At 41.0% G+C, this 17,568-nt stretch overlaps 1 non-coding gene across 1 annotated transcript; it reads right to left on the bottom strand.

Annotated features, from left to right (window-relative positions):
* Positions 1 to 213: 213 nt before the first annotated feature.
* LOC141603321 (small nucleolar RNA R71) lies at positions 214 to 320 on the bottom strand. Its single transcript, XR_012525205.1, has one exon. It is a non-coding gene; the product is annotated as a small nucleolar RNA R71 (small nucleolar RNA).
* Positions 321 to 17,568: the final 17,248 nt, after the last annotated feature.

Here is a 17,568-nt window from a genome sequence, read left to right as displayed (position 1 = left end):
CTCACATGGAGACTTTTTGTGACTATTGTGATGCGATTTCACAAACCGGAGTGACTCAAGACCAAATTCGATGGGTCTTATTTCCTTTTTCTCTAATTGGTACCGCGAAACAATGGTTAAAGAGCCTTGATAAGGCTACTCCTGGAATTGACTCTTGGAAGAAGTTGGCTCTAGCTTTCTACAAAAAATTTCTACCCTCCGGAAAAGACTAACATGCTAAGAGCCCAAATTACGGGTTTTAAGCAAAGGGACGAAGAATCTTTGTACGAAGCTTGGGAGCGATTCAAAGGAACTTGTCGCTCATGTCCTCATCATGGGCTTAGCGAGTGGTTCTTGGTACAACAATTTTGGAATGGTCTTTATGAAGAATCAAGAAACATTCTCAACATGGGATCAAATGGTATGTTCACCGAAGTTGACGATAATCAAACTTGGAACAAGATTGAGGAAATGGCGGTCCATAATTCACAATATAGTAGACCTCGCAAGGCTACTAGAGGAGGAAAGTATGAAGTGGACTCTATTACTCAATTGGGTGCTCAACTTAGTGCTCATATTGATACCATCAACTTGAAGTTTGAAAAAGCTATGGCTAAGCTTGAAGAAGCCTCAAAATCACCAAAGCAACATGTTAATGCCATGGTGGCATCTTCATCAATCCCAAGTGGGATATGTGAGAATTGTGGAACTTTGGGACATGACCAAAGTGAATGTAGGGGAACAAATGAGCAAGTGAATGCTTTTCAAGCATACAATAGTGGTACCCCTTATTCCAACTATTACAATGAAAACACCAAATTCTATCCAAATCTCTCATACAAAAGCCAAAATGTCCAAAACCCTCAACCAACATACACCCCACCTCCCATGAGAAACCAAAATCAAAGACCCTTTTACAACCAAAACCAAGGTTATCAAAATCAAACTCCATACAATCAACAAAATGACCAAGGTTTTGATGTTCAAAAAGCGGTCCTCCAAATGCAAAAGAATCAACAAGAATTTTTCACTCAAATGCAAAAAGATAGCCAAGCAAAAGACATCACCATCAACAATATCCTAGCCCACACAAAAATGTTGGAAACCCAAATGACCCAACTAGCATCTTCAAGCTCTCAAAGACAAAAGGGGCAATTACCACCTCAAAGTAATCCCCCCAAGACATGAAACGGTTAGTGCCATTCACTTGAGGAGTGGTACAAGATATGAAGGTGTAGATACCCGTATCCGTCGATATTGGAATTTATAGAGAACCCGACAAACACCCGATGATGATAGGACACATGTATTCTTTAGTTGTCATTGTCATTATTTGGAGCTCGTTTTACGATGTAGAATGGGCGTCGTCGATGAAGTATTTTATTAATTTAAATGATATTTAAATTAATGTTTTTTTTAAGTGAGCTCATTTTATTAATTTAAATGATATTTAAATTATAGCTTTTTTAGGTGAATTCAATTTATTTTATTTTATTTTGAATTTATTTTCCCAAGTTTATTTTATTGAAAATAAAATAAATATTTGATTTGAAAAATCATTTTATGAGTATATTTGGTTTGAAAAATCATTTATTTTAATGTGTTAATTGATTTGAAAAATCGATTTGAAAATTGAAAAGAACTCGTTTTGAACATGTGTTTTTGAGCTCGATTTTAGCTCGGTTTTTGAGCCCGTTTTCTTTACGAATTGGCACGAATCTCGAGTACACTAACCAACCTAAGCCTCTACCCATCCACCCCAGTTCGAACCCCCTATCCACGGCCCAAATTCTCGTCCCAAACACCCCCCAAACAGCCCGCAAATACACCGAACAGCCCCCTGTTTTGCAGCTCAATCCCGAGCCCAAAACCCGCTCCAAATACCACCAAAACCCGTGCCCATTAACCCTAACCCATACCCTAATATCCTACCCATATTACCTTACCTTAATCACCAAGAAAACCCCCCATACGAACCCTAGAAAACCCCCCCAAAAGCTGCTGGACAGCAGCTATGTTCAGCCGAGCCCGTCTGCCTCTCCTCCCTTTTACCCTACTTTAACTCCTTATAAATACCCACCCTTCATCATACATTCATTCCTCGAAGTTCTCCCCACATCCTACCATCACTCACAAGCTTTGAACCTCAGAAACAAACCCTAATTGCCTCTCAAAAACCCTCCACAAAACCGACATACAAACTGAAACTGTTTGTGTGTCCTCCTCGAAAAACAATTCGTTCCTCCCTCAAACCTCCATCAAAAATCGATTTTCTTGTTCCTAATTAACCACATAACATCCATATACACATTAGACAAAGATTTACGAGCCAAATTTCCCTTGAGAGTACACGAAATCCCTCGAAAAACAGAGTGTTATACACTCTGTTTTCGCGGTTTGTTCCTGTCTGTCCAGTTCTGTTTGTGCTCGTTTTTCGTGCCCAATAACTCAAAATGAGCAGGGGTTGCTTTAAGATCTCTGTTCTCCTCTCTTTCTAGTTTTCAAAACATCTTTTAAATCGAATTTTCATCGTGAAACGAGGGAGAAATCATTGTTTGAAAGTTGCTGTCCAGATTTGCCAAAAACGCGTGTTTGCTTTGTTTCTTCGTCAACGACGGCCTCTCGAGATAAAATCTACCATCGATTACGACCCAAGACGGTGTCAATGATACATGTAGGTTGAGGGTGCATCAAATCCTCTTCTTTCTCCTTTTTTTTTATTTCGTTTTTATGTTTGTTCTTTTATAGTTTGTTTTGTTTGTTTATCGCTTTTATTTATCGTTTAAATTAACTATGAAACTAGTTTAGTCCGAGTATGAGTTAAAGTACCACCATGAACACCCGCGTTGACCTGAGATGGGAAAAGAAACCGCTACATCAGTCGGTCGTACACCCCCGTCTCACTTACATATCCTCGTGTTCAAGGTAGGGCATTAATAAAACGATTTTAACTTCGTTCTTCGCTTTTGACATCTCCTCTTCTCTCGTGCAATTCGACCCACCTTAGGACCCGTTGCATGTTAGTATGACCTCTGATTGTTAACATATGACTTATTTAGATGACATTAGATCAATTTAATAACCTAATTAGACACTTTAGGGTACATCGACATAGCTTTAAAAATCAACTAACAATTCTGTAACTTAATGAATGCATCTCTCTCTTTCACCTAATTTGTCGCTAGTATAAGAGTGCGTGATTAGCACCTTCTTATTAACACTCGATGAGTTAAATTAATTAGCGAACTTGACCTAATTTGACCCCTTTTGGGCCGTGTAGAATACACAATTGCAAGACCTCTTTTCAATCGATCAACGTCGTTTCTAACTTGTTTTCTAATTCGTTCCTAACCCGTTTCGCAATCATCGATCTAACCTAATGAATCTAACCTAAGAATTAGGGTATGCTAGATCGTGTGGGCCATGTTTGGCCGTGTCCTTGTAGTCCCTTTTCTCGTTTTTTTCTCATCTTTATCTCGTTATTTCGTATCTTGTAATTACTTTGTTTATCGAGTCGTGTTTGTTAGTTTGGTTGTAATTTTCAAGTTAGCTTTCTTTTATCGAGTCAAAACCTCTTTCAAAAAACCTTAGTCTTGTTTGGTTAGATGGTTGTGCCCCAATGCTTGTAAGAGCGTAGTAAATCGCATGTTGTTTAAAGCAACATGGCCCGATTTATGCTAATGCATGCTTTGGTGTGCGGCCCTATGTCTAATTCAATGAGATTGAGCGAAAGCACACATCACGAGGAGTGACCCAAGGCCGTGAGTCATGTAAGCCGTGGGCCACCCCTCTTGTGCGCGGTTTCCTAGGCCGATTGGCCGTGTAATGTGTCGTGTACGGTTCTGTATGTAGCAATTGTATTTAGATCGAGTTATATCTTTAATTTATTGTTGTGTCGGCATGAAATGCCTGGTTTGTAATAGGTAGATCCCAACGGCTCCCCCATTCCCCCTAAGCCTTGTTTGCTTTCGTTTATATGTTGCTTAGATCAATCAACCCACATGCTAAAATACAACTTTGACAAAGTTAGTTTAGTTGCATCTAAATCGACATAGAAACTTCACATGTTAGGGTTAAAACGATGTTTGCATTTCATATATCGTAGTAGCTATGACCTTGTTTGAAATCCATACTTGACTTAGTAGAGGTCGTTATTGACGGGCGGGGTTGGGTGTCCTTATGGGCTTCCTAACACGTACCCTCACCCCTTACTCAAGATCTATGGTTTGTGGATCCGTCTAAATACCATTGGATTACGAGAGTCATTCAAATCGAGTGATATAGGGTACAAGTCTTTATCTTTAATCACTCGTAGTCGATTGGCTTTATGCTTTTCGATGAAATGTGTAAAGTTGACTTGAACGGTTCCAAGTTCCCATAAAACTTGGTGGCGACTCTAATATGTCTTAATTCGATTCGAAAGAACCTCGAGTCGATTATGCCTAGTGTGGATCCCGCGGACGCAGTTCCCGAGGGCCTTGTCCACAGTTTGGCGACTCTGCTGGGGAAAAGAGGACTAGTTACACTTTGTTTCTAGGGTCTTTTCCTCCGAGGTGAAACTTGAAAAGAAAGTGTTGGAAAGTAAAACATTACTCATAGTGCTACGATTCATGCATAAACCCTTAAGGACTTGCCGGGCCGTCCCAGCGTTTCTTCGTGATGCGTGGGGGCGACGTCCCACTATGCTAGGAAGCTGCACATTGCTCGCTTCCACTTCACCTCGCGTGGTTCTTGATGGTGGGGACGATCTTCTAGGTACTCTACCTTAAGACACCTTGCTCTATAAGACCGCAAAAGGATGGAGGGCATAGACCTTCTTGTAGAAGACTTGCCGAGACTTAGAAATGTCTAGGAGCATACATCCTTATAACATGAGAATGGCAATGTGCAAATTGTTTTCCCGAGTCTTTTCGAAATTTCCCATGTCCTTTTCAAAACCGAACTTTTGAACAACTTACTTTCAAAATAGCATGGTTTTCAAAACGCGGAATGCTGCCCAAATAGGACTAGAAATTTCGGCCAAAATGAGCTTTTATAGCCGGCATGCTGCCCATTTCAAATCTCATTTTCGAATCAATCTTTCGTTTTTCAAAATCAATCCAAAGTGCCTCTCGAACCTCAACCAAGCATGAAATGCGTCAAGTCGTGTCCGGGTCTTGGCCGTGTTAGGCCGGGTGTGTTTCATTCTAAAAGTCTAGAACATGACCCTGTTGGGTCACCCAAGCTCACCTCTTGGGCTTTGAGTCATGTTGGTCGACCATTTGGTCTAGGATAGTCCACAGAAACGTCCAAGCTTGGCCATTGTGGACGTTTCATACGAACCTATGGGCTATGTTAGTCCAATCACGGGTTTAGTCACACCGAGTCCGGTTTAGAACCGAATTATGATGATTCGGGTCGTGTCGTTTTGTCGATTCCAAATGAATCAAGGTCTAGATCCAACCGTGAGTCGAACCTTTGGTTAGTCAGTCTCAAGTCGAGTCTTTGTTTGAGTCAAGTTGGGGTCGTGTCCTTTAGTGTGCAGGGGCTCTTACTTTAAATATTGACTCAGTACGGGGTTTTCTTGTAGAAAGGCCGCCAAAAACCCGACGTCAAGCAATGGAAGATGCTGTTAACAAGCTTACTGAGGCCGTGAACCTCATGATGACCCGCATGGATGCAATTGAATCTAAGCTGGGTGAAGATTCCCCTCCATCTACCCCACCTCTGACTGATCTGGAGAAACGGTTCAAGTTCATTGAAGACCGTCTGAAACTCTCCCAGGGGAAGAACATCCACTATGAAAATGCTAGGGCCTATGCCCCGATTCGGGATAAGTTGCCCACGAACATGGTACTCACCGATATCCCAAAGTTTAAGGGCACAGAAGATCCAGTCCACCATGTTAAGGCCTATAAGGGGTACTTAGCATTGAAGGGAGTGCCTCACGACATGCTCTCGAAATTTTCGCTCAATCTGCGGATGAACACCGAAGGCGTGGTTCTACAACTGGACCTTAAGAACTTCCCCACTTTCGCAGATATTACGGTGGAGTTCTCAAGCACTATCCGACAATGTCGAGATTCAAACCAACATAAGAACATTGGAGGTGATGACACAGAAAGAAAAAGAAGGTTTTACTGAATTCCTTGCAAGATGGCGCGCTGAAAGCGTGAAGTTAGCCAAGAAGCCCGACGAAGTTGAAATGGTAGATAAGTTCGTAAAGAATCTATGACCTATTTACCGCAATGCTCTGAAATACCAGAATTTTGGCTCTTTCAAAGAATTGATAAGAATCGGGATAAAGGTAGAAGATGATGTCATAAGGGCGAGTAGGCGAAAAGCCGAAAGGGTACCAAGGGGCCTCATCGTCTAGGACCAAAGCCCCAGCAACGACCCATTTAGATGAAGGCATCAATCTCTTAGAAGGGCAATCGAAGAAGCCGCAGCGCCAAACACCTAGGGCATTCACCAATATCGGATGCACTTATACATATGCTCTCCAAAGGCTCATAGCCCAAGGAAAGCTGAAGCTTATTGTCCAACTCCGGACCCTCCCGCTGATCAACAAGGTAAATGGTATAAACCAAATGCCTACTGTGCCTTTCATCAAGGTAAAGGCCATGATACTGAAAGGTGCTATCGACTGAAGCACGAAATCCAAGACATGATTGAGAGTGGAACACTCCCGATCCCAACTGTTAAACCCAATAACATCACCAATCCATTTGGCGATCACACCAATTTTGTTTCTGTCGAAGACAATGTCGATTATTCCCATCTTATCCACCCATGTCACTTGAAAGGGGTGTTTATCGGGAAAATATTTGTGGATTGCTGTGAATTCTTGCCAAACCCGAAGAATGAAATTCAAATCGGGAGTCTCGCTCTAGAATGTACTACTCTCATTAACGAAGTTAATAAAAGACAATTCGATTCACCAACCTTCATCACTGGCGTAGATCCTCAGAGGACTACCTCGGGATGGAGGCAAACCATCACAGGGATCAAGGACAAGAGCCGAGCATCTAAGCCGACAATTTGAACAAGAGAAAGCTCAAGACCAGATTTGAAAATTATGAGTCGGGATCTGTTTTCTTATCTTAGTCGAGTCGAGTCTAGAACTTTCTTTTTTTTTTTTTTTTGAATTTGAGTCGTTTGTTCCGCGATGACCTAGGATGTGTCCTAGGAATCGTTTCTTCGAGTCTGTTAAGCATTTGTCTTTCCAATAAAAAGTTCCAGTTTCGTTTCCAAATATGTCTTGTTTTCAATCCTCAATCATTCTGAAAGCATGATAAAATGCACAACACGCTCAAAGGCATCCCTGGGGTAGAAATATGTCCCGTTTCAAAATGTAAGGTACACTAGGATCCTGTGTTTGATTCCTATACCTATTCCATGTCTGGCGGTAGAAAACCTCCATCTGAACCAATGTTTATGACAAGCTTTTAGATGATTCTATGACAAACCCGGACTCGCTCCTTGTTTCCCCTATCGATGACGGAAGGCAAGCCTTTTCCCCATAAAATCATCCCATCTCGAAGAGAGAAGATATCAACCCGTTCTAACAAGGAATTGTTAGTTCTTACCCAAATTAGTTGGCGAAGCCCGGTTTTCAAGGTGTATCCATTTATGACTAAGAGAATGAATAGAAGATCATTCAAAGAGAGAAAAAAGATGAAAAAGAATGAAAAAAATGAGAAAACGAGAAAAAATGAAAAATGAAAAAAAAAAGATGAAAGAAAAAGAAAAAAGAAAAAAAAGATGTTGAAGTTATTGCGGATTGCTTTTGGTTGGATGTCGAAGTTACGGAAGCCAGAAGTCAAGTCAAGTACCCATAGTTGAAGTTCAATGGGCGAAGCCCAAAAGCTTAAGTAGTAACCTCTTTACCCTCTAAGTCCTTCCTGAGACAGTTACAAAGGGATAGTCGGGAATTTTGAGAATTATTCCGCTTGTGTTGTTACACCCAGCCTTTAGGGTCAGACATGGAAATTTGAACCCACATCATTTTCCAACCCATTTGTACTCGGGTTTCATCAAGCCTGAGACACCATTTCCAACCACGTTATAAGCCATAGCCCTTGGCCTTAACACCACAAAACAAGCCTTCAGAATGATGGTTAACCATTCAAACTTGTTTTTACCAAGCTCCACATCCCAAAGAAACACAACCTTTTGTACCAACCCTAGACACGGGATTTAACGGTACCTTACAGGCTAGAATGGGATACGACATGATACCTTAGGTGAAACCTTCGAGTGTGTACACACAATCAAAATGCCATGTTTATGCACCATGATCGAACTACGTCGGATTTGATTTTGCTCCACGCGAATACGTAGGCAGTCCTTCAGAATAAGGGATTCAATCCACTCATCAACCAAGTTGTCATCTTGTCGGTTTCTTACGGGTCTTAACCAAGTCCAAATGAAGCCACCTTTGTTTGAGTCGGTCTTAGCACTCGATGTAGACTAGGATGAGGATATAGGTTCGGATGAATAGTATCGAGTCTCAGAATGAGCTTTATCTAATGGTTTAGGCAAAGATGCTGAGTCACATAGATGTGGGTTTGTGTTGGGAACAGAAAATATGAAAAACCCGCTGAAAAGAAAGAAGGCGTGGAGGAAAATTAGTAAAAGCCCGCTGAAAAGAAAGAAGGCAGTGGCAAGAAATGATGAAAACTCGCTGAAAAGAAAGGAGGCGAGGAGAAGAGTGACAGAATGTTCCCAACAAAAGTCATGTGTGATGTCTAAGTGCTTTCATAAAATCAGTCCGTGTTTAGTGTCTGGGCGAAGCCAACGTTGTTGCTCCGTGAGTTTAATCCACCCTGTCAATGCCAAGTGATCTTGATTCCCATGTGCCCTCGGGAGCACGACCATGCCATAAGATATCTCCGTCCCAAGTTCGACGACCTTGTGATTCCCATTTGCCATATTTTGGCGCCGGAACGGCCAATTTACATTTCTACCCCCCAACAAGTCCATAATTGAATTAAAACCCGTGCACACTTAGGGTTTTATTTTCCTTTTTTGTTTTACGGTAGCGGGCTACGCCCACGTTGTTTACGAGTCATACAGAGTGTCTGTGTCGTATTTCATGCTCACCCATCAAGGTTCGATCTCAAATATTTCAATATTTCAAAATTTCAAAAACTTTTGGTAATGGATAGATGATCCAAGTCCAGGTTCAAACCTCAGAGTTCAAAATCAAATTTTGGGTCGATGACCCAACACCCAAATGATTCGTTTCAAATTCAAATTTCGGGTCGATGGCCCAACATCATAAATGATGTCAAAATTCAAACTTCGGGTCGATGACCCAATTATTCAAAATTTTCAAATTCAATTTTCGGGTCGATGACCCAATCTTTCAAATAATCCAATTTGAAGATCGATGATCCAAATGTGCTTATGTGATGATTATTGCTAGTACGTTGTTGTGTTTCAAATGTAGCAGGATATGCTTCAACTGGGGGCTCTAAAGTCTTCGACTTTAGAGCCATTGCAAACTGGGGGCTCTGAAGCCGTTGGCTTCAGAGACCATTATCAAGATGTAAAGGGTGACATCCACCAAGAATTCAATTCAATACAAGAGTATGAAATGGAGGAATTCCTTAGCTGAAAGCAAATGATGAAAGCGGCGGCAACCTCCTCGGAAAGTCCCGTCCCATTTGGACACCTGCCAGCGGATGATAAATTTTGGGCAAATGTCAGCAGATGATGAATTTCGGACAAGTGCCAGCCGATGATAAACTTTGGGCATGTGTCAGCAGTGGCCGAACTACGACGCGGGTTTGATTCCGTCAGAAATGGATACGTAGGCGCCTAAGGATAAGGCTCAATCCACCATATATGCAATTTATGACACAACAGAAGCAAGAGTCAATCCCCAACGAAGTTTCAGGTATGATCTCTACTTATGGCTGGCGAGCTTATATACGCAAGTCTAATGGACTATAAACGACCCGAAGAATCTTCAGGTCGAAAGGGACCTGGGGTATACTTTGACTTTCGCCTTGTCCAAGCCTCAGTCAAAGTGCGGGCTCTGTAGATACCCGTATCCGTCGATATTGGAATTTATAGAGAACCCGACAAACACCCGATGATGATAGGACACATGTATTCTTTAGTTGTCATTGTCATTATTTGGAGCTCGTTTTACGATGTAGAATGGGCGTCGTCGATGAAGTATTTTATTAATTTAAATGATATTTAAATTAATGTTTTTTTTAAGTGAGCTCATTTTATTAATTTAAATGATATTTAAATTATAGCTTTTTTAGGTGAATTCAATTTATTTTATTTTATTTTGAATTTATTTTCCCAAGTTTATTTTATTGAAAATAAAATAAATATTTGATTTGAAAAATCATTTTATGAGTATATTTGGTTTGAAAAATCATTTATTTTAATGTGTTAATTGATTTGAAAAATCGATTTGAAAATTGAAAAGAACTCGTTTTGAACATGTGTTTTTGAGCTCAATTTTAGCTCGGTTTTTGAGCCCGTTTTCTTTACGAATTGGCACGAATCTCGAGTACACTAACCAACCTAAGCCTCTACCCATCCACCCCAGTTCGAACCCCCTATCCACGGCCCAAATTCTCGTCCCAAACAGCCCCCAAACAGCCCGCAAATACACCGAACAGCCCCCTGTTTTGCAGCTCAATCCCGAGCCCAAAACCCGCTCCAAATACCACCAAAACCCGTGCCCATTAACCCTAACCCATACCCTAATATCCTACCCATATTACCTTACCTTAATCACCAAGAAAACCCCCCATACGAATCCTAGAAAACCCCCCCAAAAGCTGCTGGACAGCAGCTATGTTCAGCCGAGCCCGTCTGCCTCTCCTCCCTTTTACCCTACTTTAACTCCTTATAAATACCCACCCTTCATCATACATTCATTCCTCGAAGTTCTCCCCACATCCTACCATCACTCACAAGCTTTGAACCTCAGAAACAAACCCTAATTGCCTCTCAAAAACCCTCCACAAAACCGACATACAAACTGAAACTGTTTGTGTGTCCTCCTCGAAAAACAATTCGTTCCTCCCTCAAACCTCCATCAAAACTCGATTTTCTTGTTCCTAATTAACCACATAACATCCATCTACACATTAGACAAAGATTTACGAGCCAAATTGCCCTTGAGAGTACACGAAATCCCTCGAAAAACAGAGTGTTATACACTCTGTTTTTGTGATTTGTTCTGTCTGTCGATTCTGTTTGTGCTCGTTTTTCATGCCCAATAACTCAAAACGAGCAGGGGTTGCTTTAAGATCTCTGTTCTCCTCTCTTTCTAGTTTTCAAAACATCTTTTAAATCGAATTTTCATCGTGAAACGAGGGAGAAATCATTGTTTGAAAGTTGCTGTCCAGATTTGCCAAAAACGCGTGTTTGCTTTGTTTCTTCGTCAACGACGGCCTCTCGAGATAAAATCTACCATCGATTACGACCCAAGACGGTGTCAACGATACATGTAGGTTGAGGGTGCATCAAATCCTCTTCTTTCTCCTTTTTTTTTATTTCGTTTTTATGTTTGTTCTTTTATAGTTTGTTTTGTTTGTTTATCGCTTTTATTTATCGTTTAAATTAACTATGAAACTAGTTTAGTCCGAGTATGAGTTAAAGTACCACCATGAACACCCGCGTTGACTTGAGATGGGAAAAGAAACCGCTACATCAGTCGGTCGTACACCCCCGTCTCACTTACATATCCTCGTGTTCAAGGTAGGGCATTAATAAAACGATTTTAACTTCGTTCTTCGCTTTTGACATCTCCTCTTCTCTCATGCAATTCGACCCACCTTAGGACCCGTTGCATGTTAGTATGACCTCTGATTGTTAACATATGACTTATTTAGATGACATTAGATCAATTTAATAACCTAATTAGACACTTTAGGGTACATCGACATAGCTTTAAAAATCAACTAACAATTCTGTAACTTAATGAATGCATCTCTCTCTTTCACCTAATTTCTCGCTAGTATAAGAGTGCGTGATTAAAACCTTCTTATTAACACTCGATGAGTTAAATTAATTAGCGACCTTGACCTAATTTGACCCCTTTTGAGCCGTGTAGAATACACAATTGCAAGACCTCTTTTCAATCGATCAACGTCGTTTCTAACTTGTTTTCTAATTCGTTCCTAACCCGTTTCGCAATCATCGATCTAACCTAATGAATCTAACCTAAGAATTAGGGTATGCTAGATCGTGTGGGCCATGTTTGGCCGTGTCCTTGTAGTCCCTTTTCTCGTTTTTTTCTCATCTTTATCTCGTTATTTCGTATCTTGTAATTACTTTGTTTATCGAGTCGTGTTTGTTAGTTTGGTTGTAATTTTCAAGTTAGCTTTCTTTTATCGAGTCAAAACCTCTTTCAAAAAACCTTAGTCTTGTTTGGTTAGATGGTTGTGCCCCAATGCTTGTAAGAGCGTAGTAAATCGCATGTTGTTTAAAGCAACATGGCCCGATTTATGCTAATGCATGCTTTGGTGTGCGGCCCTATGTCTAATTCGATGAGATTGAGCGAAAGCACACATCACGAGGAGTGACCCAAGGCCGTGAGTCATGTAAGCCGTGGGCCACCCCTCTTGTGCGCGGTTTCCTAGGCCGATTGGCCGTGTAATGTGTCGTGTACGGTTCTGTATGTAGCAATTGTATTTAGATCGAGTTGTATCTTTAATTTATTGTTGTGTCGACATGAAATGCCTGGTTTGTAATAGGTAGATCCCAACGGCTCCCCCATTCCCCCTAAGCCTTGTTTGCTTTCGTTTATATGTTGCTTAGATCAATCAACCCACATGCTAAAATACAACTTTGACAAAGTTAGTTTAGTTGCATCTAAATCGACATAGAAACTTCACATGTTAGGGTTAAAACGATGTTTGCATTTCATATATCGTAGTAGCTATGACCTTGTTTGAAATCCATACTTGACTTAGTAGAGGTCGTTATTGACGGGCGGGGTTGGGTGTCCTTATGGGCTTCCTAACACGTACCCTCACCCCTTACTCAAGATCTATGGTTTGTGGATCCGTCTAAATACCATTGGATTACGAGAGTCATTCAAATCGAGTGATATAGGGTACAAGTCTTTATCTTTAATCACTCGTAGTCGATTGGCTTTATGCTTTTCGATGAAATGTGTAAAGTTGACTTGAACGGTTCCAAGTTCCCATAAAACTTGGTGGCGACTCTAATATGTCTTAATTCGATTCGAAAGAACCTCGAGTCGATTATGCCTAGTGTGGATCCCGCGGACGCAGTTCCCGAGGGCCTTGTCCACAGAAGGGCCAAAGAAACAAGTTGAGGATGAAGTTGTAGAGGCTAGTGACAAGGAAAGAGTTGTGCAAAACTCTAGGGAAGAAGAACCCACCAATCAAGAAGTTTCAAAGAAAAATGAAGAAAAGGCCAAAGAGAAGGAGCCCATCGTGATTAGACTTCCATTCCCGAGTCGTCAAGCTAAGCCTAAGTTTGATGACCAACTTGGAAAATTTATGGAGATTGTGAAGAATTTAGAAGTCTCGATTCCTTTCACGCAATTGATCAATCACGTTCCGGCCTATGCAAAGTACATGAAGGACATCCTTACGAAGAAGAAATCAATCCGGAAGCTTGAGACTATTGCCTTCACTAAGGTGAGTAGTACCATCCTTCAAGGGAGTTCACCTCCAAAGCTCAAGGATCCGGGAAGTTTCTCCATTCCGTGCACTATTGGTGACACTACAATTAACAAAGCTTTATGTGACCTTGGGGCAAGTGTTAGTGTCAATCCATATTCGGTTAGCAAGAGGCTAGGAATGGGAGAACTCAAATGTACCAACATCACGCTTCAAATGGCGGATATATCGACAAAGACACCTTTAGGGGTATGGGAAGATATTCCCGTGAGAATTGGAAAATTCTTCATCCCGGTGGATTTCGTTATTGTTGACATGAAAGAAGACTCCAACATTCCTATTATCTTAGGAAGACCTTTCTTGCACACCGTGGGAGCAGTGATCGATGTGAAGCATGGAGAGCTCACCCTTGAAATGGGAGATGAAACCATTACTTTCAATCTTGACAAGACCATGAGAGCTCCCCGATTGCATGAGCCATGTTTTATGGTTGATCACTATAGCTGGAAGGATGATAGGAAGAAGTTGTAATTTCAATGGAAAAAGAAAGTGGATGATGCTCCATCAAAAGAACAAGGAAATAGCAACAATGAGAGCTTTAAAAGCTCACCCATGACAAGTGAAGAGGAAGGCCTCATTGGCCAAGACAAGAAAGAAGGAGAGTTGTCTTTATCAACTCAAGATAAGTGATCAAGTAGACGAATTTTGCGGTCTTTGCGATGATGAGTTCAAAGGAATATTCAATCCCTATATTGGTAATGCTATGAACCAAGACCATCATGGAGAACAACAAGTGCAAAGATCTATTGAGGACCTTTTATCATGATAATGAGCAAGCTTTCGACTACTTCTTCAAGGTGTTGAGTAACGTCAACAACACCTTGAACATGCCCCCTTGACATCTCACATTGGATGAGAGTTTGGTGGAGTACTCCCTAAACCACCATTTGTAAATATTCTAACTCCCTAACTTGTATTTCAATTATTACATTGCATTTTTGTCATTTTTGGATTTATATTTTTGTGCCTTGATCAAGATATTCATCATTTTGAGAGAAGTGAGGGAGGGACTTATGATTTTATTGATGCTAGTGCTTTACCTTAGTGTGGGGATAGAAATTGTCTAGGCTATTCATGCCTTTGTAATGCTCCTACAATAAAGAACAGGAGAATTGAAGAATGAAAATGACACGCGTTACAAAGTACCCACGGATGGACCTGAATCCGTGTGGTCAAGGAAGAATATGAGCGGTCAAATGGATAATTCGCTCATCCTGAAGAAATCCGAGCGTCCAAGTTACCAGACGCTCGTCTGGTAGAGCTGCAGAAATCAAAAATCTGGTCTGACTGTGAATCCGAGCGTCTCAGCTGAGAAACCGCTCGTCTCATTTTGGACGGTCGTCCTTCACAAAAGACGCTCGTCTTTTTGCTGCAAAAATTTTGGGATTTTCTCTGTAAAGGAATCCGAGCGTCCACCCAGAAAGACCCTCGTCTCACCACGAAGAATCCGCTTGTCTTTTCAGGAATTTGCTCGTCCTGTGGCGTCTTTTCCTGAGCCAAATTTTGAAGAATCCGAGCGTCCCGACACCTGGTCCGCTCGTCTTACCCTACAGTTTCAAATATAACGGGTCTTTTTAAAACCCTCTTCTCCCATTCATTCTCATTTCTTCAACATACAAACACTACCCAAAACCTAAAAACCCCAAAACCCTCATCCTCTCCATCAACAAAAACAAATTTCCTCAACCAAACTCAACCAAATTAAATCCAAACTTCCTCACAACAAAAACTAATCACTCCTTTTGCAACAACAAGTGATTCAAACACCAAAATCTCCAAGTTTTGAGTCGATTTTTAGGATACAAAGCAACATTCATTCATCCTAAATCGATTTGGGTATCACTAAAAATTGAAGATTTCAATCTTTCATTAGTGTAATCAAGCAAAGGAGAATGGCAAGAACTAAAGGAGGCAACAAGGCACCCCAAAAGAAGACACTCTCCAAAAGGCAACTAGCTCTTCAAGCAAAACAATTGTCAAAGGCTTTGGTAATCCATGAGGCAAGGTTGGAGGTTCAACAACAAGATCCCCCTATGGAAGCTACAACATCAACAACTCCGGTCATTGAACAATTATCCAATTATCCGGAGGTAATTTTCACTTCCGACTCTCATAGGGAGAAATTCATTCTCTTTGCTAAGAAAACCACCATGCCTACTAAGTTTATTTGTGAAGATGCATTGTCAAAGTTGGGTGTTCTTGAACAAACCAAAACCTTCTTTGAGTCTATGGGATTGGGTAAATTGTTTACAATGAAAGAATTGACATACCCCTCCCTCACCTTGGAATTTTTAAGTTCTTTGAAAGTCACAAGGGTGGAGACTCGAACCAACATCGAGTTTCGTCTTGAAAATTTTGATAGACGCATAACTTATGGCGAATTGGGTAAGATATTAGGCCTTAGTGATAACCCGAAATATACAAAGATTCCTATCAAGTATGACCCCTCTCCTCTTTGGATGGCAATTTCCGGAAAGAAATTCGTATGCTTTCATGATTGTCGTGCTCTCTTAGTCCACCATCCGGGCATTAGAGTATGGCATAAGGTCATTGGGAATACTTTGATAGCCAGAAATGGCACAAATCATCTTACCAAGCTCGATTGTATTCTTCTTGAGTCGGCCTTGAACATTGGGAGGGAATTTACCAAGCCATACAATGCTCTAAGACTTTTGGTTGAACGATGGCTTAATGTCGATTGTGGCAAAGAAGGCATCACCTTTATTGTCAATGGAGGACTAGTTACTCATTTGGCTAAGCATTTCAACCGGAATTTCAACAAAAACAACACTTATGTGCCGGTTAAAGGAGGCCATCTTATTGATATGGACACCATGATTCACAATTTTAAGTGGGTCAAGCACGACACTCTTGACAACAAATATGGGTGGTTAACAAATGAAGCTAGATCCTTCACCTTGCCTTCCAAAATTTGCCGATTGAATGTTCACCGACCGAACTACCTTCTCCCACTCTCCGAAGAGACCGAGTATATCATTCAACAACAAAGGGGCGAAATTGTCGTGCCCTCCTCCTCCATTATCACCCCACCTTACCCATTTGAATACAACGAGTTCAAACCCAAAGATGTCGAAGTGGGAAATGATTACTTGACCCTACTCATGAGGTAAATGCATAAGCAAGCTTACAATGATAGAGTGGATGCTTACAAGGCCCAATATCCGCCCCTCCTACATCTAGCTAGGCAAGGACTTCTTGATCCGTCTTGTCCTTTGCCTAGTTGGGCGGATAGGGAAGTATTCTTTCCTAGCATTTCTAGTGGTGGTAGACCGGGTGGAGAGGATATGGTTGTTGAAGAGGGTGGTGACCAAGAAGGAGAAGAAGAAGAGGTTCAAGAAAAAGAAGTCCAAGAAGAGGAAGAGGAAAGTGAGGAAGAACAAGCAAGTGAAAGTGAGAGTGGACATGATTCCACATCTATGGAGGTTGATGATGCCTCAAGAGAGTAAGATGATGATGATGATGATGATGATGATGATGATGATGATGATGATGATGATGATGATGATGATGATGATACAATGGGTGAGGATGATGATGATGATGATGATGATACAATGGCTCCTACATTCTTACACCTCCCTTATGGTTTGTCTACTTCTCTTGTTTTTATTTTATCTTGATCATTTTGTGGAGTCCTAGCAACATTGGAGGACTAAAAACTTGGCATCATTAAGGTGTTCATTATTATTGTTCCCGACTTGTAAAATCCAAAATGACAATCTTTAGTTTCATGCATTGCATTCCATGTGCATGAACTCCCCCGAAATTCATGACATTAGAAATAATGTCTATTTTGGTTTGGGGAAGTCCATGCATATGCATTGGGAGCTAATTTAAATTATGCTCTCCGCCATAAAAAAAACACATGCATCATGTAGTGTAGTTTAGTATAGTTTGC

Source organism: Silene latifolia, chromosome 9 (assembly GCF_048544455.1).
Source record: "Silene latifolia isolate original U9 population chromosome 9, ASM4854445v1, whole genome shotgun sequence".
Lineage (NCBI taxonomy): Eukaryota > Viridiplantae > Streptophyta > Magnoliopsida > Caryophyllales > Caryophyllaceae > Silene > Silene latifolia.
This window is presented reverse-complemented; position numbering and strand designations above follow the sequence as displayed.